The following is a 22,443-nucleotide window of genomic DNA, read 5'->3' as shown; positions in this document are numbered from 1 at the left end:
CTTATGCTAAAAAGGGTAAACTATACTAATTAATCCACAATTTTCTATAACTAATAAGTTAGAATTGCAACTAAACTAAATAACTAAAAATGTAAAATGCAGAAATAGAGTAAAAATACATAAACAATAGCAATGTATAAGTACTCAAAAAATAAAAATAAAAATAAAGAGAAAAATATCCAAAATAAAAGAAAAAAAGTCTGTAGTGGTTCACCAAGATAATACGCCAGAGATGGCGACCTCCCCACACTTAAAATGTAGCATCGTCCCCGATGCTCGCTCAAGTCGGGTGTGAAGGGGTGTCATCACTGGAAGGGATGGTAGCTGGTGTCTTTGTGGTGGCTGGCTGAATGTCCGGCTGCTGGAGAGGAGGGGTTGTCTGAATGGGGATCTCAGGATCTGCAGCCTAACTACAAGGCATTTAGTAGCCCAAAGAGGTGCTGGGCATCAATGTTCTAAGAAGGAATGTGAGCCAAGTGTCTATAGTGGATAATGTGTCAAGTATAAAGAAAAGAAAATGAACTTGCTACACATGACACTCAAATAAAGCTTATGAACAAGATAATAGCCAAGGATAAAGGAATAATGAGAGGTCATAGCAGTATGTTACTTGAAGCTTGAAGGAGGCTTTCTAGGCTTAAGAGTCAATAAGAGGTGAGTGTGTACATATCCACATAAAACCCCATGAACTATCAATAACACTCTACTAGCATGAACATCCTCTCCCATTTCATTCTTTCCTCTCAATAAATCATTTCTTGCTTGGGGACAAGCAAGCTTTAAGTTTGGTGTTGTGATGACAAGTCATCTTAGCCTAGTTTCACTAGCCTTTTTCTTTTGTTTTCAATTGAATTATGCACTTTCTTGAGCCATAAGCAAGCCAATTGGGTAGATTTTCATGCTTCCATTGATTTAATCAACCATGTATGAATTCATGCTATTTCATGAGATTTTATGCTATAATTGTCATATATTATGAAAGAATGAATATCTCATGATTTTGAGCATAGCATTGATGTGTTTGGTTGATTAATGATAGGTGAAGAAAGCTTGGAGAAAGGTTGATGCAAGAAGGAATGGCTAGGAGGAATGACTTGAGTCTTGGATTAATTATGAACCAGGAAGCAAAAGCTGGAGCAAAAGTTAGCCCCTAACTTTTTGGCTAACTTTTGGGCAAAAGCTGGACCAAAAGTTAGCCCCTAACTTTTTGGCTAACTTTTGGCATGAAAAACACTCCCTGGATGCACCAAAAGTTTGCGCCAACGTTAGCCCCTAACTTTTTGGCTAACGTTGGCGCATGAAAAACTCTCCCTGGGCTAGCAAAAGTTTGCGCCAACGTTAGCCCCTAACTTTCTGGCTAACGTTGGCGCCATGAATAACAAAGGGGAGGCCAACGTTGGAGCAAAAGTTAGACCCCTAACTTTTGCCCCAACGTTGGTATCAGCAAAACAAGGGTGCTGATGTGAAAAGTTGGAGCAAAAGTTAGACCCTAACTTTTACTCCAACTTTTACTCAAGCTTTCATGATTCCAACCCGGTTCAATTCGGTTCTTTTCCAAACTCCAAGAACAACTAACCAAGGCCTCTATCAACCCAATTCCATCAAGAGCAAAAGCCCAATTGAAGGCTTGAAGACCATTTGAAGAAAGTGTATAAATAGCATAGGATTTAAGTTTTTAGGGAGCTTCCCTTTTAGTTTTTCAGAATAGCTTTCTTTAGAGTTTTGCTTAGAGATCACTTTTATTTTTCTTAGCATTGTTGTTTAATTGAAGAGAATTTGGGAGGAGAATTGATCTCTTTTCTTCCTTGTTCTTGCCCAGCACTCTTTAATTTTCTTGCTTCGGATTTCGGGTGGAGAATTGAAGAAATTCTGTTTCAATCTCACCTTGGGATCTTGTTTAATTTTCTGCTTAATTGAATTTCAGTTTCGGTTACTTGCTTCTTCATCTACTTTCTTTGCAATTTACAATTTCCTTTGAAATTGTTCTTGTTGGATCTAGGAAGGCATTGAGATCTAGACTTGGTTTTCTAGTCTCTTGGGTCCTGAGATCCGGATTTCCCATTTCCCATTCCCTGTTTACTGTTTTCATGCTCATTTGCAATTCTGTTTCTAGATCTGATTCAATCCAAGTGTTCCTCTATTCCTCTGCTTGTTGAATTTAAATTTCCCTTGTTTAATTTCTGCAAATCCAATTCCCAATTCCCTTTACAATTCAAGCCATTTACATTTCTTACACTTTAAGATTCTGCAATTTACATTTCTTGCGTTTTAAGTTTCTGCCATTTAATTTCTTGCTCTTTAAGATTCAGCACTTTAAATTCCAGTTCTCTTTAATTTCATGCAATTTACCCATTTCCTTTACTTTCTATGCAATTTCAATTCTGCAAATCATAAATCTCTCAACCAAATCTTGATTCGCTTGACTAAATCAACCACTAAGCTAAAATTGCTCAATCCTTCAATCCCTGTGGGATCGACCTCACTCCCGTGAGTTATTATTACTTGATGCGACCCGGTGCACTTGCCGGTTAAGTTTGGGTGTTTTGGAGAAATTCGTTTCTCCACGAAAATATCCCATCAATAGCCATCTGTCTGATCAGTCTTAGGCAGAAGTTTCAGAACCTCTTCTATTGCCTCCTCAGTAACCAGAATCTGCTTCCCTCTGAGGTTCACTGCATCTAGGGAAGTTTTGAAGTAGTTGCAGTAGAATTCCCTAACCCAAGATGCATTAACCTCAGTCAGAGGTCTCTCCAGAAAGAACCAGCCTCTTTGTTTGATCTGATCTGAGGTGTATTGCTGGAGTTCTTCTGGGATCTTCAAAGTCCGCTCCAGGTATAGGTTCTTGGAGTTTGCAAACACCGTATACTTCAGCTCACAGTATCGGTTTGCAAACTTTACTGGGTCATTGGCGGGAAGTAGCTGGTCGGCCTTCTCCTGCGGGGTAAAGGCTTTCTCCCGCAAGGAGGCATCATGCATGAGGTCGATAATAGACACGGAGGCTTCTCCTTGTTTCCTTTTGCTAGTAGTGACCTTGCCTTTTCCCTTTTTCTGGGAATCTGACATCCTGAAAAACAGAAAACCAGGATATAATAAAAATAGGAAAGTAAATAGGCAAATAATCAAAGAAAACACACAGTGGCAAAGGAGCAATAGGATGATGAATATGAGTTAAGTAAAATGTGCATTTAGGATTGTATAGGAGTGAAAAGTCTGAAAAGAAAAAATCACAATCCAAAATGTAATTGAATGCAAGTTAAATAGAAAAATTAACATCACGCCTTGGTTAGAATGTTAAAAGAAAGTGAAAGAAAAGCAAAAAAAAAAGAAGTTTTGAAAAGGTTAGGTTGGTTAGAGTTAAAATTAGTGAGTTAGTGAAAAATGGGTTAAAGTAAGAGGCATAATGAAAATAGTCCAAGTAACAAGTAATCACAGGTAGAAGCTATAGGTAACTCATATTCAAACAAGTAAAACAGTTTGATGATGATTCAAATAGAGATAGAGAAAGCAAAAATAAGAATCACACATCAAGATTGCAGTTTAGGAACCAGGAAATCAAAAGGGATAAGAAAGCCTGCCTTGGCATTCATGGAATGGTTTGGTTAAAGCAGTGGAGAACAGAGTTTAAAATTCCAAAACCAAAACATGAATGAAAGTCAAAAACAGTTTACAGAAATTTGGGCAGCATTCCGGCTAAAATTGGATTTTCCCGGAAAATAAACAGCAATCAAACAGTTCATATGAATTAAAAAATCAAGCTGCAGTTACATATAATGAATATAAACATGATAATTCAGTGTAAAGAGCAGCAATATACAAGAAATACAGCATATGAACAAGATCACAGCAACAGCAGATTTGTAAATTTGATAAAATAGAAACATGAACAGTGTAAGTAAACAGACCTAAATCCACTAACCACATCCTAGGCTACCTAACAACCTAAAATCCACTACAACATGCATATCTAACTAGTCTAGACAGGAACATAAACGGGAAAATAAGAATGACTACGAATGGATAAAAGGGATTGCGTGTTGCGGAACCTGGAAGGCCGAATAATGAGAATAGGCAGAAAGGTGGCTGGTGGTGGTGATGATGGTGGCGTCCGGTGCAGGGCACGACGGCTGGCAGTGGTGGGCACAGTTGCGCGGCTGTTCGGGGCAGGGGGGAAGAGAGGGTAATGGGGGTAGGGGAAGGGAGGGAGTTGTGTTTGGTGTTGCTGGTGGAAAGGGGGTTGCGGTTGGGACTGTTGGCGGCGGTGGGTGGTGGCGCGGAGGGGAGCAGTGGCGGAGGAGGAGGGAGAAAGAAGAAAGAGGAAGAAAGAAGGGGGAAGGAGGGAGGGGGTGGGTGGCGGCGGCGTCTGGGTGGTCGGTGCGGAGGTGGCTGGGTGGTGGTTGTGGTTTGGAGGAGGAGAGGAGGAGGGGGTGTGGTTCAGGGGGGGCGCGAGAATAGGGTTTCGCGTGACCTAGGGGGGTTATAATTTGAATCCACGCGGCCGCGTGGGGCACGCGGTCGCGTGGGTGGAGCGAAAAAGGTGGTTGACGCGATCGCGTGGGTGACGCGATCGCGCGGAGGGCAAAAAGAGTAAATGACGCGATCGCACGGGGCATGCGATCGCGTCGCTGGAATTTGTGCTAAACGCACGAATCCAACGTCGTTTCAGCGTAACTCTCTGTCTCCTTGGGGGTGTTCGTGCAATCCATGCAACGCGGTCGCGTGGGATTGATTGTGTGCAAGTGACGCGATCGCATGGGGCATGCGATCGCATGGCCATTTTGTGCTAGACGCACAATGGCCGCACGATTCTAGCCTAACTTTCTGGACGTTGGATGTTTTACGCTGATCTCCAGGTCACGCGGCCGCGTGGAGGACGCGGTCCCGTGGAAAGTGTAGTTCGCCATTGACGCGATCGCATGGATGATGTGGTCGCGTTGCGCACCCCTTTTTTTTTTGAATTGAATGCAAAATGCAGTATGCAGGATGCAATGCTTAATGTGAATGCTAAGCACGATTCCAGGTTCAATAAAATAAAATAAAATTCAAAAACAAACAAAACTAAATAAAATTAAAATTGCAAAAGGAACGATCATACCATGGTGGGTTGTCTCCCACCTAGCACTTTTAGTTAAAATCCTTAAGTTGGACATTGGAAGAGCTTCCTGCTATGGCGGCTTATGCTTAAATTCATCCAGAAATCTCCACCAATGCTTGGAATGCCAATAGCCTCCGGGGTCCCAAACTAGGCATGTAAAGCTTCTGAGCAGCTTCAAATAGAGTCTCAGGCTCCCGGGGTGACGAATGTCAGAATAGAATCCATGATCCCAAACCTTGTTTTTAAATCCGCCTCCGTCTTGATCTACATGTTTCCATCCGGGCGGTTTAGACAGTAGATTCTCACCATGGTAACCAAACGTTTTCCGTGATCCATTCGATTGAACATGATACCAATTCGTACACTTCAAGTTGAAGCGTGGAACCTTATTGGACCTTGTGCACCAGCTCTGAGCATGAGCTATTTCCCTCTTACTCTTAAAGCCGCAGAGAGCTCTAAGCTGGCCATCTGTTTCAAGAAAACCATATTCTAGTGAAAAACTAAAGTTAATGGTTAAGGATTGTACCCACTTGAAGCTTGTATTGGGTGGTAATGGCCTTGGGGTGGGTGTTTCTGGTGGTTCTGTAAGTTCTACTCCCTTGTGCTCTTCTGTGAATTCCTCCACTTCCTTGCAAGAATCTTCAAATGCATCTGTGTCCTGGTCAAAGTCTTCTATGTCTTCCTCATCACTTGAGTCATAGATTGGAGGTTGAGAGAAATCTACCTCTGCATCATCTTCGTATTCATTTGGGGAAGATTCTTCGATCTCAGAGAATTCACTTGCGGATGCAAGTTCATCACTAAGAGAGCTAGAATTGTGACTCTCATCATTAAGGGAATTTGTGTCTTGGATTATTCCGTATAGTTCTTCATAAACAACTTGCCTTGGGGATTGTACAACATCCTCCTTAGCATCAACTGTAGCATCCTTGACGGAGTTCTTCTCAACTCTTGATTCCCATGGAGGTTCAGCATCTCCTAGATCTTCAACCAACTCTTCTTCTTGTACAATGACAGCCTCTTCCACTTGTTCTAGTATGAATTCATGCTCTGTCTTGTCCACTGGAGTTTCTAATATTTCCTTCATGATACGCTCTTCATTAGATTGTCCACATGGGGTTGTGGTTGGTCCTTGAATGTTCGCGCGTCTAGAAGCTAATTGAATTACTGCTTGCTCCAGTTGTCGAATGGTTGTTTGAAGTTTATTTACTGTTTCCTTCAGGCGAACCTCTGATTCTCGGGGTGATGGATTTGGATATGAAACATGGGGAAGTGGTGGTGCTTGGGGGTGATTGGATTGGAACTGGGGTAGGAAAGGATCATACGGTGGCAAATGGTGAAGAGAAGTTTGTGAGTGTGGTGGTTCGAGATTATGTTGAGAGGTTGGTCTATAGGCACGGGGTGGGGCTTGTTGGTAGTTACAAGGTTGTCCACCATATCTATCAGCTGGGTATGCATTGTAGAATGGTCGTTGTCCGTGATATCTTGGAGGGTGTTGTTGCCTGAAGGGTTGATTAGATCCTCTTGGCTCCATCCATCCTTGATTGGTTTGACCTTGATGCATATTCCTGCTGTAACTTCTATTTCCTTCAACAAAGTTAGAACCAAACTCAAAGCGAGAGGGGTGAGAATTCATAGTAGCAAATAAAAATAAAAAGGAGAAACAAAAATAAATAAACAAGTAAAAGAAAAATATTTACAATAACCAATAATAAGGCACACGTTAGCAGTTCCCCGGCAACGGCGCCATTTTGACGAACAGGATTTTTGCCAGTAAAGAATGTCATAAAAACAGTCGCGTTGTAGATATAGTTTCTAAACCAACAAAAATCCCTTTCGTGCAAACGTTTTGGTTGTCACAAGTAACAAACCCCTTTTAAAATTGATCGGAGACAACAGACCATGGAAAATAACCTTTATGCTACACTAAATGGTCTGAACTCTACTTTGCAAGCTCTTGTCTCACAGATTGGATCAATGAATAACTCCAATAACTAGTCTTTGAGCTCCAGTGGAATCCCCTCTCAACCATTACCCAATCCAAAGGGTGGCATTAATGCCATCACCCTTAGGTCCAGAACCACACTGCAGGAGAGGAATCAGGAGGAGCCAAGCCCACCAGAACACGCCTCAGCTGAAGAGGTAGTGGAAATAGAAGATGTTGAAGAGGAAGAGGACATACAGGACATGGCTGAAAAAGAAGAAGTTCAACCACAGGAGGAAGCACCAAAGGGCGCAAACACTGCAAAAGACACCACTCCCATTCCATTTCCACAACTTGCAAGAAAGCCCAGGAAGCAGCTGGAACCTGATCCCAAAATGGTAGAGATATTCAAAAAGGTTGAGGTAACTATTCCTCTTTTTGATGTTATTCAACAGGTACCTAAATATGCAAAGTTTCTAAAAGATTTATGTATACATAAAGACAAAATTAATGAATTAGAAACTATTCCTTTAGGTAGTTCCATATCTGCTTTAATGGGAGGTTTACCTGAAAAGTGTAGTGACCCAGGTCCTTGTATGGTTAATTGTACTATTGGTGGTGTGATAATTTAGGAGCATGTGTTAGTATAATGCCTTTGTCTATATATGATATTTTGAAGCTCCCTCCCTTAAAAAGGTCGGCAGCTCGTTTTGTGTTAGCAGATAAAAGCATTATTACAGTGGTTGGAGTTGCTGAAGATGTATTAGTGGGTATTAAGGGCTCACATTCCCTACTAATTTTTATATCCTGGAGATGCCCCAAAATGACTCAGAGAAGCCATCATCAATCCTACTTGGAAGACCATTCCTGAAGACATCAAAGTTCAAATTGGATGCTTTTTCAGGAACATACTCTTTTGAAACAGATGGTCGAGAAGTAAGTTTCAATCTGAATGGAGTTCTGAAGTACCCTCTAGAAGATCATTCTATCTTCCAGTGTGACATCATAGATAAAACCGTAGCTGAAGTTCACCAGGAGGAGTTAGAAGAGAAGCACACAGGACAAGGTCCGAGTGTGGGGAGGTCGGTCAGTACCTGACTTCCGGAGGTAATTTCTCTTGCCTAAACACCAATAAATTAGGAGAAGCTCCTTTCCGCTTAGTTTATGGAAAAGCTTGTCATCTCCCTCTTGAAGTAGAGCACAAAGCCTTTTAGGCAGTAAAGGAATGCAACATGGGATTTGAGAAAGCAGGAGCTGAAAGGAAATTGCAACTCTAAGAATTGGAAAGCCTTCGCCTGGAAGCTTATGAGAACTCAAGACTGTACAAGGAGAAGATGAAGGCTGTACATGATCAGCACATCAAAAGGAAAGAGTTCCAACCTGGGGACTTAGTCCTCCTTTACAAATCTCGACTGAGGCTCATGCCAGGCAAGTTGAGATCAAGATGGGAAGGTCCATACAGAGTAGAGAAGGCCGAACCGTACGGAGTTTTTCACCTAAGTCATCCTTCCAGCTCTGAACTTGTCAATGGACATTATTTAAAGCTGTACCATGGCGAGAAGATGAAGAAAAACAAGGAGCTTGAGATCTTCCTCTTGGAAGATCCCCACATAGCCGAAGCTTGAGCTAGTGGAGCGTCCAACTTACGGACGTTAAAGCAAAGTGCTAGGTGGGAGATAACCCACCATGGTATGATCGTTCTTTTCTTTATTCTTTGTTTTCCTATTTCATAACTCTTCTTTTTATTACTACATTTCGTGCATCTGCATTCACATACTTTTATTTAAAAAAAAAAATCACGTGACGCGACCGCATCATCGACGCGTCCGCGTCGCAGGTGGATCAGAAAGTATAAGAAAGCAAACAAAGAGTCACGCAGGAGCGTGGTTGGAGGCGTGCCTTTGGCACAAATCACCCCACGCGACCGCGTCCGCGTCGGGTGGAAACATTGGCCTCCCACGCAACCGCGTCACTCACGCGGCCGCATGCCCTGGAATTCGACGTGAAAAGGGTGCACGACCGAAAGTTGTGCTCGAGTGGTGCTGGATTGGTGCTGAACGCACAATTCTTCCCACGCGGACGCATGGCTCACGCGTCCACGTCATATCCTTCTAATGGCCACTCACGCGATCGCATGCCCCATGCGATCGCGTCACCCAAAATTTGGCAAAATAAGATTTTGAACAGAGAGTTGTGCGAGCGCGAGTCTGCCCTCGCGCCAGTAGCATAAAATGTGTCACGCGACCGCGTGACCGATGCGACCGCGTCGATCAACTTAAAGCACAAGTCACGCAAACGCATCATCCATGCGTCCGCGTCACCTGCGCCGCACAGCTTACCCTAAATTGCCAAAATATCTTATCTTTCTCTTCCCCAAATCCTATTTTTCCTTTTCCCTCCTTATTTCTTCCTTCTTCCTTCTTCCTTCTTTCTCACTCTCTACTCTCTCTCTCTCTCACCCCATTAACAAGGTTTTCTTTTCTTCTTTCCCCCTTACTTTTCTATTATTCTTCTTATTTTTATATGTTATCTTCTTTTCTTTTCTTTTCACTTACATTATCCATGTTTTTCTTTTTCTTTCTTTTTCTTTTAATTGGTGCTAGATATTTAGTAGGGCCATTATTATTCCTTATGCTTTGCTTGTGGATTGTTAAGAACTTGTTTGGCAATTATATATTAATTTTTAAAGGGTTGCTTGCATGTTCCGTTTATTATTTTCCACAACCTACTCACCATGCATGCTATGTGTTTGTGAAAAAGCCAATATGGCATTATGCATTTTTCTACGTTATTCTATTCTACTATTAAATGCTTATTTTTCACAAAACCCCTTTCATCTTTTATTCGTTGAAAATAATTGTCAATACAAACGTGATGGTTTGTTACGAGTGATGCTTGATTTATGCTACTCATGCCGTTGCCAGCATGCCAATAAACATCTTGCATCTAATTACCCAAACATGCACTTGCTTTATTCCCTTTGATGAACTTTTCACATGTAGTCATGACCATGTGTTCACTTCATTCATCTTTAATGTGCATTGATTGCCACCCATGCCATCATCTTCCTTGCTTTACCCCTTGACATTTTGACATACTTCCTCTTTTTTTTTCCTTTTCAGGATAGCCACTAAGAAAGGAAAAGAGAAAACTACTCCCAAATCAACAGCAAGGAGAGGAACAAAGAGAGCACTAGTGGCAGAGCCTTCTTCAACTACAGTCAAGCCCTCAACAAAAAGGATTAAGATGATTATTGGTGCGCAGAAATTGTGATTACACTTTAATTATGTAAAATTCATCGCTCTTTCTTTCCCTGGTAATGGCGCCAAAAGCATGATGCCAATACCATGGTTCACAACTTCGCACAACTAACCAGCAAGTGCACTGGGTCGTCCAAGTAATACCTTACGTGAGTAAGGGTCGAATCCCACGGAGATTGTTGGTATGAAGCAAGCTATGGTCACCTTGTAAATCTCAGTCAGGCGGATATAAAATAGTAATGGGGTTTTCGAAAATAATTAATAAAATAGGGATAGAAATACTTATGTAAATCATTGGTGAGAATTTCAGATAAGCGCATAGAGATGCTTTCGTTCCTCTGAACCTCTGCTTTCCTGCTATCTTCATCCAATCAGTCTTACTCCTTTCCATGGCTGGCTTTATGCAAGGGCATCACCATTGTCACTGGCTACATCCCCTCCTCTCAGTGAAAATGGTCAACGCACCCTGTCACGGCACGGCTATTCATCTGTCGGTTCTCGATCATGCTGGAATAGGATTCACCCTCCTTTTGCGTCTGTCACTAACGCCCAGCAATCGCGAGTTTGAAGCTCGTCACAGTCATTCAGTCATTGAATCCTACTCGGAATACCACAGACAATGTTTAGACTTTCTGGATTCTCTTGAATGCCGCCATCATTCTAGCTTACACCACGAAGATTCCGATTAAGAGATCTAAGAGATACTCATTCAATCTAATGTAGAACGGAAGTGGTTGTCAGGCACGCGTTCATAGGGAATGATGATGATTGTCACGTTCATCACATTCAGGTTGAAGTGCGAATGAATATCTTAGAAGCGGAACAAGTGAATTGAATAGAAAACAGTAGTACTTTGCATTAATCTTTGAGGAACAGCAGAGCTCCACACCTTAATCTATGGAGTGCAGAAACTCTACCATTTGAAAATACATAAGTGATGATGGAGTTCATTGGTCTCGGCCCCAGAGGGGAACCGGAGTAACCAAGACTATGAATACAATGATAAAAAGTTCTATTTATAATAAACTAGTCACTAGGGTTTACAGGAGTAAGTAATTGATGTATAAATCCACTTCCGGGGCCCACTTGGTATGTGCTTGGGCTGAGCTTGAGTGTTGCACGTGTAGAGGTCATTCTTGGAGTTGAACGCCAGCTTTTGTGCCAGTTTGGGCATTGAACTCCACTTTGCAACTTGTTTCTAGTGCTGGACGCCAGAATTGGGCAGAGAGCTGGCGTTGAACACCAGTTTGCGTCGTCTAAACTTGGGCAAAGTATGGACTATTATATATTGCCGGAAAGCCCTGGATGTCTACTTTCCAACGCAATTGGAAGCGCACCATTTCGAGTTCTGTAGCTCCAGAAAATTCACTTTGAGTGCAGGGAGGTCAGAATCCAACAGCATCAGCAGTCCTTCTTCAACCTCTGAATCTGATTTTTGCTCAAGTCCCTCAATTTCAGCCAGAAAATACCTGAAATCATAGAAAAACACACAAACTCATAGTAAAGTCCAGAAATGTGAATTTAACATAAAAACTAATGAAAACATCCCTAAAAGTAACTAGATCCTACTAAAAACATACTAAAAACAATGTCAAAAAGCGTATAAATTATCCGCTCATCACAACACCAAACTTAAATTGTTGCTTGTCCCCAAGCAACTGAAAATCAAATAGGATAAAAAGAAGAGAATATACTATAAATTCCAAACTATCAATGAAACATAGCTCCAATCAGATGAGCGGGACTTATAGCTTTTTTTGCCTCTTGAATAGTTTTGGCATCTCACTTTATCCATTGAAGTTCAGAATGATTGGCATCTATAGGAACTCAGAGTTCAGATAGTGTTATTGATTCTCCTAGTTCAGTATGATGATTCTTGAACACAGCTATTTTATGAGTCTTGGCCGTGGCCCTAAGCACTTTGTTTTCCAGTATTACCACCGGATACATAAATGCCACAGACACATAATTGGGTGAACCTTTTCAGATTGTGACTCAGCTTTGCTAAAGTCCCCAATTAGAGGTGTCCAGGGTTCTTAAGCACACTCTTTTTTTGCTTTGGACCTTGACTTTAACCGCTCAGTCTCAAGTTTTCACTTGACACCTTCACGCCACAAGCACATGGTTAGGGACAGCTTGATTTAGCCGCTTAGGCCAGGATTTTATTCCTTTAGGCCCTCCTATCCACTGATGCTCAAAGCCTTGGGATCTTTTTTATTTACCCTTGCCTTTTGGTTTTAAGGGTTATTGGCTTTTTGCTCTTGCCTCTTGGTTTTAAGAGCTTTTGGCTTTTTCTGCTTGCTTTTTATTTTTCTTTCTATTTTTTTTCGCCTATAAATTTTTTTTTTCTGCAAGCTTTGTTCTTTGCTACTTTTTCTTGCTTCAAGAATCATTTTTATGATTTTTCAGATTATCAAATAACATGTCTCCTTGTCATCATTCTTTCAAGAGCCAACATATTTAACATTCTTAAACAACAACTTCAAAAGACATATGCACTGTTCAAGCATACATTCAGAAAACAAGAAGCATTGTCACCACATCAATATAATTAAGCTAAGTTCAAGGATAAATTCGAAACTCATGTACTTATTGTTCTTTTGAATTAAAACATTTTTCATTTAAGAGAGGTGATGGATTCATAGGACATTCATAACTTTAAGATATAGTTACTAACTACTAATGATCATGTAATGAAAACACAAACATAGATAAGCACATCACATAGAAAACGAAAAACAGAAGAAATAAGAACAAAGAATGAATCCACCTTAGTGATGGTGGCGTTTCCTTCTTGAGGAACCAATGATGTCCTTGAGCTCTTCTATGTCTCTTCCTTGTCTTTGTTGCTCCTCCCTCATTGCTCTTTGATCTTCTCTTATTTCATGGAGGATGATGGAGTGCTCTTGATGTTCCACCCTTAGTTGTCCCATATTGGAACTCAGTTCTCCTAGGGAGGTGTGGATTTGCTCCCAATAGTTTTGTAGAGGAAAATGCATTTGAGGCATCTTCGGGATCTCATGGTGATGAGCTTCATACACCTCTTGAGCTCCATGAATGGGCTCTCTTGCTTGCTCCATCTTTTTCTTAGTGATGGGCTTCTCTTCCTTAATAGGAATGTCTCCTTCTATGAAAGCTCCAGCTGAGTAACATAGATGGCAAATAAGATGAGGAAAAGCTAGCCTTGCCATGGGGGATGACTTTTCGGCTATTTTGTAGAGTTCATTAGAGATGACTTCATGAACTTCTATTTCCTCTCCAATCATGATGCTATGAATCATGATGGCCCGATCCACAGTAACTTCAGATCGGTTGCTAGTGGGGATGATGGAGCATTGGATGAATTCCAACCATCCTCTAGCCACAGGCTTGAGGTCCAATCTTCTTAGTTGAACCGGCTTGCCTTTGGAGTCAATCTTCCATTGAGCTCCTTCCACACATATGTCCATAAGGACGTGGTCCAACCTTTGATCAAAGTTGACTCTTCTTGTGTAGGGGCGTGCATTCTCTTCCATGTTTGGCAAGTTGAACGCCAACCTCACATTCTCCGGACTAAAATCTAAGTATTTTCCCCGAACCATTGTAACATAGTTCTTTGGATCCGGGTTCTTACTTTGATCATGGTTCTTGGTGATCCATGCATTGACATAGAACTCTTGAACCATTAGGATGCCGACTTGTTGGATGGGATTTGTTAGAACTTCCCAACCTTTTCTTTGAATTTCATGTCGGATCTCCGGATACTCATTTCTTTTGAGTTTGAAAGGGACCTCAGGGATCACCTTCTTCTTGGCCACAACATCATAGAAGTGGTCTTGATGAGCTTTGGAGATGAATCTTTCCATCTCCCATGACTCGGAGGTGGAAGCTTTTGTCTTCCCTTTCCCCTTTCTAGAGGATTCTCCGGTCTTAGGAGCCATCAATGGTAATGGAAAAACAAAAAGCTTATGCTTTTACCACACCAAACTTAGAATTTTGCTCGCCCTCGAGCAAGAGAAGAAAGAATAGATGAAGAAGAAGAAGAAATGGAGGAGAGGGAGAAGGGGTTGTATTTCGGCCAAGAATAGAAGAGAGGGTTATGTTGTGTGAAAATGAGGAAGAATGGAGGGCTATATATAGGGAAGGGAGGGGGGTGAAGGTTCGGCCATTTAGGATGGGTTTGGGTGGGAAATTGATTTTGAATTTTGAAGGTAGGTGGAGTTTATGAGGTAAGTTTATGGGGAAGAGTGGATGGATGTGAGTGGGGGAGGTGATAGGTGAAGGGTTTTGGGGAAGAGTGTTTATTGGGAAGAGAGGATGATTGAGAAGAGAGAAGAGAGTAAGTGGAGGTAGGTGGGGATCCTGTGGGGTCTACAGATCCTGAGATGATCCTGTGGGGTCTACAGATCCTGAGGTGATCCTGTGGGGTCCACAGATCCTTAGATGATTCTGTGGGGTCCACAGATCCTGAGGTGTTCAAGGATTTACACCCTTGCACCAAATTAGGCATGCAAAATGCCCTTGCACGCAACTCTGGGCGTTCAGCGCCAGGTTGGTGCCCATTTTGGGCGTTCAACGCCCATTTACTGGCCATTTCTGGCGTTGAACGCCAGAACCATGCTTGTTCAGGGCGTTCAGCGCCAGCTCCTCTCCAGGGTGCAATTCTGGCATTCAGCGCCCAGATGATGCTTATTTTGGGCGTTCAGCGCCCAGATACTGCCCATTTTGGGCGTTCAGCGCCAGAACCATGCTCTGTTCTGGCGTTGAACGCCAGGCAGATGCCTCCTCCAGGGTGTGATTTTTCTTCTGCTGTTTTTGATTCCGTTTTCAAATTTTTTATTTATTTTGTGACTCCACATGATCATGAACCTATAAAGACATATAACTAAGAAAAATATAGTTAGATAAATAAAAATTGGGTTGCCTCCCAACAAGCGCTTCTTTAATGTCAATAGCTTGACAGTGGGCTCTCATGGAGCCTCACAGATGTTCAGAGCATTGTTGAGACTCCCCCAACACCAAACTTAGAGTTTGGATATGGGAGTTCAACACCAAACTTAGAGTTTGGTTGTGGCCTCCCAACACCAAACTTAGAGTCTGACTGTGGGGGCTTTGGTTGACTCTGCTTTGAGAGAAGCTTTTTCTGCTTCCTCTCTATGGATGCAGAGAGAGATCCTTGAGTTGTAAACACAAGGTTGTCCTTATTCAATTGAAGGATCATTTCTCCTCTGTCCACATCAATCACAGCTCTTGCTGTGGCTAGGAAAGGTCTTCCTAGGATGATGGATTCATCCTCTTCCTTTCCAGTATTTAAGACTATGAAATCAGCAGGGATGTAAAGGCCTTCAACCTTTACTAACACGTCCTCTACTTGTCCATAAGCCTGTTTTCTTGAATTGTCTGCCATCTCTAATGAGATTTTAGCAGCTTGCACCCCATAGATTCCCAGTTTCTCTATTACAGAGAGGGGCATGAGGTTTATTCCTGAACCAAGGTCACACAGAGCCTTAAAGATCATTGTGCCTATAGTACAAGGTATTATGAACTTTCCAGGATCCTGTCTCTTTTGAGGCAATGTCAGTTGATCCAGATCACTTAGTTCATTGATGAACAAGGGAGGTTCATCTTCCCAAGTTTCAATACCAAATAATTTGGCATCCAGCTTCATGATTGCACCAAGGAACTTGGCATCTTGCTCTTCAGTAACATCCTCATTCTCTTCAGAAGAGGAATACTCATCAGAGCTCATGAATGGCATAAGGAGGTTCAATGGAATCTCTATGGTCTCTAGATGAGCCTCAGAGTCCTTTGGTTCCTCAGAGGGAAGCTCCTTATTGATCACTGGACGTCCCAGGAGGTCTTCCTCCTTGGGATTCACGTCATCCTCTCCCTCATTGGGTTCGGCCATTTTGGTTATGTCAATGGCCTTGCACTCTCCTTTTGGATTTTCTTCTGTATTGCTTGGGAGAGTGCTAGGAGGGATTTCAGTGATCCTTTTACTCAGCTGGCCCACTTGTGCTTCCAAATTTCTAATGGAAGACCTTGTTTCATTCATGAAACTCACAGTGGCCTTAGATAGATCAGAGACTAAGTTTGCTAAGCTAGATGGATTCTGCTCAGAATTCTCTGTCTGTTGCTGAGTGGATGATGGAAAAGGCTTGCTATTGCTAAACCTGTTTCTTCCACTATTATTAAAGCCTTGTTGAGGCTTTTGATCCTTCCATGAGAAATTTGGATGATTTCTCCATGATGAGTTATAGGTGTTTCCATAAGGTTCACCTAAGTAATTCACCTCTGCTATTGCAGGGTTCTCAGGATCATAAGCTTCTTCTTCATAAGAAGCCTCTTGAGTACTGTTGGATGCAGCTTGCATTCCATTCAGACTCTGAGAAATCATATTGACTTGCTGAGTCAATATTTTATTCTGAGCCAATATGGCATTCAGAGTATCAATTTCAAGAACTCCCTTCTTCATAGGCGTCCCATTACTCACAGGATTCCTCTCAGAAGTGTACATGAACTGGTTATTAGCAACCATGTCAATGAGTTCTTGAGCTTCTGCAGGCATTTTCTTTAGGTGAATGGATCCACCTGCAGAAGTATCCAATGACATCTTAGATAACTCAAACAGACCATCATAGAATATATCCAGGATGGTCCATTCTGAAAGCATGTCAGAAGGACACTTTTTGGTCAACTGTTTGTATCTTTCCCAAGCTTCATAGAGGGATTCACCTTCTTTCTGTCTGAAGGTTTGAACATCCACTCTAAGCTTGCTCAGCTTTTGAGGAGGAAAGAACTTGGCTATGAAAGCCGTGACCAGCTTATCCCAAGAGTTCAGGCTATCCTTAGGTTGAGAGTCCAACCATACTCTAGCTCTGTCTCTTACAGCAAAAGGGAAAAGCATGAGCCTGTAGACTTCAGGATCTACTCTATTAGTCTTAACAGTATCACATATCTGCAAGAATTCATTTAAGAACTGAAAAGGATCTTCAGATGGAAGTCCATGAAACTTGCAGTTCTGCTGCATTAGAGAAACTAATTGAGGTTTCAGCTCAAAGTTGTTTGCTCCAATGGCAGGAATGGAGATGCTTCTTCCATGTAAATTGGAATTAGGTGCAGTAAAGTCACCAAGCATTCTCCTTGCATTATTATTATTTTCGGCTGCCATCTCCTCTTCCTGTTCGAAAATTTCTGAAAGGTTCTCTCTGGATTGTTGTAATTTAGCTTCTCTTAGTTTCCTCTTCAGAGTCCTTTCAGGTTCTGGATCTGCTTCAACAAGAATGTTCTTGTCCTTGCTCCTGCTCATATGAAAAAGAGAGAACAGAAAAATAATAATAATAGGGGTCCTTTTTACCACAGTATAGAGGTCCTAGTGTGAGTAGAAGAAAAGAAGAAGAAGAAATTCGAACACAGATGGAAGAGGGGGTTCGAATTTGGGTGGGATGAAGTGTTAGTAGATGAATAAATAAATAGAAGGAGATGAGAGAGAAGGAGAATTTTCGAAAATAATTTTTGAAAAAGAGTTAGTGATTTTCGAAAATAGTTTTTGAAAAATGTTAGTAATTTTCGAAAATTAAGATTTAAAAATTGAAATAATTAGTTAATTAAAAAGAAATTTTGAAAAAGAGGGAGATATTTTCGAAAATTGGAGAGAGAGAGTTAGTTAGGTAGTTTTGAAAAAGATAAGAAACAAACAAAAAGTTAGTTAGTTAGTTGAAACAAATTTTGAAAAGACAAGAAGTTAGGAAGTTAAAAAAGATATTTTGAAATCAAATTTTTAGAAAAGGTGAGATAAGAAGATATTTTTGAAAAGATATGATTGAAATTAGTTTTGAAAAAGATTTGATTTTTAAAATCACAATTAATGACTTGATTCACAAGAAATCACAAGATATGATTCTAGAACTTAAAGTTTGAATCTTTCTTAACAAGCAAGTAACAAACTTGAAATTTTTGAATCAAAACATTAATTGTTATTGTTATTTTCAAAAATATGATGTAAAATTAAGAAAAAGATTTTTGAAAAATATTTTTGAAATTTTCGAAAATAACTAAGAGAAATGAAAAAGATTTGATTTTTGAAAAAGATTTTGAAAAAGATAAGATTTTTAAATTGAAAATTTGATTTGACTCATAAAAACAACTAGATTTTAAAAAGTTTTGAAAAAGTCAAATCTAATTTTCGAAATTATGAGAGAAAAGGGGGAAAGATATATATTTTTTTTTATTTTTTTGAATTTTCTATGATGAGAGAGAAAAACATGAAAATTATACAATGCATGAATTTTTTAGATCAAAACAATGAATGCATGCAAGAATGCTATGAATGTCAAGATGAACACCAAGAACACTATGAAGATCATGATGAACATCAAGAACATATTTTTAAAAAAATTTTTTTTTTTAATGCAAAGAAAACATGCAAGACACCAAACTTAGAATTCTTTAATGCTTAGACACTAAGAATCCAAGAATGCATATGAAAAACAAGAAAAGACACAAAACATGCAAATGCAAAGATCAAACAAGAAGACTTACCAAGAACAACTTGAAGATCATAAAGAACACTATGAATGCATGATTTTTTCGAAAAATGCAAGATGCACATGCAATTGACACCAAGCTTATAACATGACTCATGACTCAAACAAGAACACAAAAAAATATTTTTGATTTTTATGATTTTCTAATTTTTTTTGTATTTTTTCGAAAATTATTTGAAAAACAAAAACAAGGATTCTAAAATTTTTAATATGAATTCCAGGAATCTTGCCATTTTAGTCTAAGGCTCCAATCTGAGGGTTAGACATGGCTTAATAGCCAGTCAAGCTTTAGCAGAACTTTACATTCAGTAGCCAATTTGCTAAGAAAGATAAAGAAGCTCTTCTCTTGAGTCCAAAAGAATTGAGACATGGCCTTACAGCCAGCCAGGCTTCAACATGCTTCATGAAACACTAGAATTCATTCTTAAAAATTCTGAAGAAAAATATATTTTTGAAAACAAATTTTTTTTTTTCGAAAACAAAAGAAAAATTTTTGAAAGATTTTTGAAAAATTTTTGAAAACAAAACAAAAAGAAAATTACCTAATCTGAGCAACAGGATGAACCATTAGTTGTCCAAACTCAAACAATCCCCGGCAACGGCGCCAAAAACTTGGTGCGTAGAAATTGTGATTACACTTTAATTATGTAAAATTCATCGCTCTTTCTTTCCCTGGTAATGGCGCCAAATACATGATGCCAATACCATGGTTCACAACTTCGCACAACTAACCAGCAAGTGCACTGGGTCGTCCAAGTAATACCTTACGTGAGTAAGGGTCGAATCCCACGGAGATTGTTGGTATGAAGCAAGCTATGGTCACCTTGTAAATCTCAGTCAGGCGGATATAAAATAGTAATGGGGTTTTCGAAAATAATTAATAAAATAGGGATAGAAATACTTATGTAAATCATTGGTGAGAATTTCAGATAAGCGCATAGAGATGCTTTCGTTCCTCTGAACCTCTGCTTTCCTACTATCTTCATCCAATCAGTCTTACTCCTTTCCATGGCTGGCTTTATGCAAGGGCATCACTGTTGTCAGTGGCTACATCCCCTCCTCTCAGTGAAAATGGTCAACGCATCCTGTCACGGCACGGCTATTCATCTGTCGGTTCTCGATCATGCTGGAATAGGATTCACCCTCCTTTTGCGTCTGTCACTAACGCCCAGCAATCGCGAGTTTGAAGCTCGTCACAGTCATTCAATCATTAAATCCTACACGGAATACCACAGACAAGTTTTAGACTTTCCGGATTCTCTTAAATGCCGCCATCATTCTAGCTTACACCACGAAGATTCCGATTAAGAGATCTAAGAGATACTCATTCAATCTAATGTAGAATGGAAGTGGTTGTCAGGCACGCGTTCATAGGGAATGATGATGATTGTCACGTTCATCACATTCAGGTTGAAGTATGAATGAATATCTTAGAAGCGGAACAAGTGAATTGAATAGAAAACAGTAGTACTTTGCATTAATCTTTGAGGAACAACAGAGCTCCACACCTTAATCTATGGAGTGCAGAAACTCTACCGTTTGAAAATACATAAGTGATGATGGAGTTCATTGGTCTCGGCCCCAGAGGGGAACCGGTGTAACCAAGACTATGAATACAATGATAAAAAGTTCTATTTATAATAAACTAGTCACTAGGGTTTACAGGAGTAAGTAATTGATGTATAAATCCCCTTCCAGGGCCCACTTGGTGTGTGCTTGGGCTGAGCTTGTGTGTTGCACGTGTAGAGGTCATTCTTGGAGTTGAACGCCAGCTTTTGTGCCAGTTTGGGCGTTGAACTCCACTTTGCAGCTTGTTTCTGGCGCTGGACGCCAGAATTGGGCAGAGAGCTGGCGTTGAACGCCAGTTTGCGTCATCTAAACTTGGGCAAAGTATGGACTATTATATATTTCTGGAAATCTTTGGATGTCTACTTTCCAACGCAATTGGAAGCGCACCATTTCGAGTTCTGTAGCTCCAGAAAATTCACTTTGAGTGCAGGGAGGTTAGAATCCAACAGCATCAGCAGTCCTTCTTCAACCTCTGAATCTGATTTTTGCTCAAGTCCCTCAATTTCAGCCAGAAAATACCTGAGATCACAGAAAAACACACAAACTCATAGTAAAGTCCAGAAATGTGAATTTAACATAAAAACTAATGAAAACATCCCTAAAAGTAACTAGATCCTACTAAAAACATACTAAAAACAATGTCAAAAAGCGTATAAGTTATCCGCTCATCAATTATAAAGATTGATGAAAAGTAGAAAGCCTTCCCAGCAAAGGACACTGCACGATTTCCCAATCGTTACTGTGAGCAGATGTTCCCCATCTTGGCAGAAAGGAGTTACAACAACGAATACCTTCTTATCCTCCCGCCCAATATTGCTACCTTTGTTGAGCTGCAAATTGCACAAAGACAATGGGGTTTCCTACAGAGACAGCCGAGGCAGGTCAATCTTTCTTGGGTAGTCGAGTTCTACTCCAACTTCCACCTGCCAACCCTGCAGTCTGTCTTTGTCCGTTAGAAGCAAGTCCCCATTACAGAAGAGGCCATTCAAAAAGCTCTAGGTCTTCCCCTTGTTCCAGAAGGATTGGACGCCTTTCAAGAAGCCGCACTCAAGCGCTAGATGTACCAATTTGACTGGGACACCGTTCTCAGAGTTATCGCACTACCTGGCAGCCGTTGGATCTACGGATACCATCGTACCCGCCCTAAGGAAATATCGGCTTCAGCACTTACCTTGGAGGCTCGCGTATAGGCACAGATCATGTCCCATTACGTCTTTCTAAGCACTCACGAGTCCTCCTTCACTGCGGACATGGCCGTTCTACTATGGTGCATCCTTACAGACCAGCCTCTGAACCTACCAAGACACATCCGGAATGCCATGGGACACGTACAAATCATGGGCAACTTACCTTTTCCCGCCTTGGTCTCAGATCTTGTCTCAGTAGCCAGAGTCTCCTTCAGAGCTGGGGACATCAAAGCCATGCTTCCACGGGATGATCAGTATGTCCCTAATGGGAAATATATCAGACCCTCAGCAACCACTACAAGCCAGCCTACTGAACTGGCTGCAGACATTCCTCCTTCAACACCACAAGCACCTACAACAACTCAACTGCTCCATCAGATACTTGCAAGGTTGGACCGACAAGAACAGAAAGCGAAGCTAAGAGAGCGCCGTAACGAGCGCCGATTCAAACACCTCAAGGAGCTACTTAAAGGAAAATACAGAGACTCAGACACCCCGGACTCCACTTCCTTTACCAGAACAGAGAGCCATGATGGTCCCGACTGTGGAGATACTGCTACTAGCCCACCCCTGTTCCTGACAGATGGCACCGAGGATGGTGCAAAGCCTTAAGTGTGGGGAGGTCGGTCAGTACCTGACTTCCAGAGGTAATTTCTCTTCCCTAAACACCAATAAATTAGGATATTTAGTTAGTTTTTCTTTTTTAGAATAGGATAAATTTTATAGTAATATATTAGTTGCATTCATGTTCTACTTGATTGAAAACACAATAAGTTTTCTTCTAAGACTCTATTTTTGGAACAAAATTTCACTAATTTTAATTAAAACTTTTATGTTAAATTTGCTTGAAGTCGTATTTGGAACATAATTTTTGAGCTAAAGAACA

The 22,443-nt window shown here is 40.9% G+C and overlaps 1 non-coding gene across 1 annotated transcript; it reads left to right on the top strand.

Annotated features, from left to right (window-relative positions):
* Positions 1-16,922: 16,922 nt before the first annotated feature.
* Positions 16,923-17,030, top strand: LOC112761397 (small nucleolar RNA R71). Its single transcript, XR_003181792.1, has one exon. It is a non-coding gene; the product is annotated as a small nucleolar RNA R71 (small nucleolar RNA).
* Positions 17,031-22,443: the final 5,413 nt, after the last annotated feature.

This window comes from Arachis hypogaea, chromosome 16 (genome assembly GCF_003086295.3).
Source record: "Arachis hypogaea cultivar Tifrunner chromosome 16, arahy.Tifrunner.gnm2.J5K5, whole genome shotgun sequence".
Classification (NCBI taxonomy): domain Eukaryota; kingdom Viridiplantae; phylum Streptophyta; class Magnoliopsida; order Fabales; family Fabaceae; genus Arachis; species Arachis hypogaea.
The sequence above is the reverse complement of the archived record's forward strand: the minus strand, read 5'-3'. Positions and strand labels throughout refer to the sequence as shown.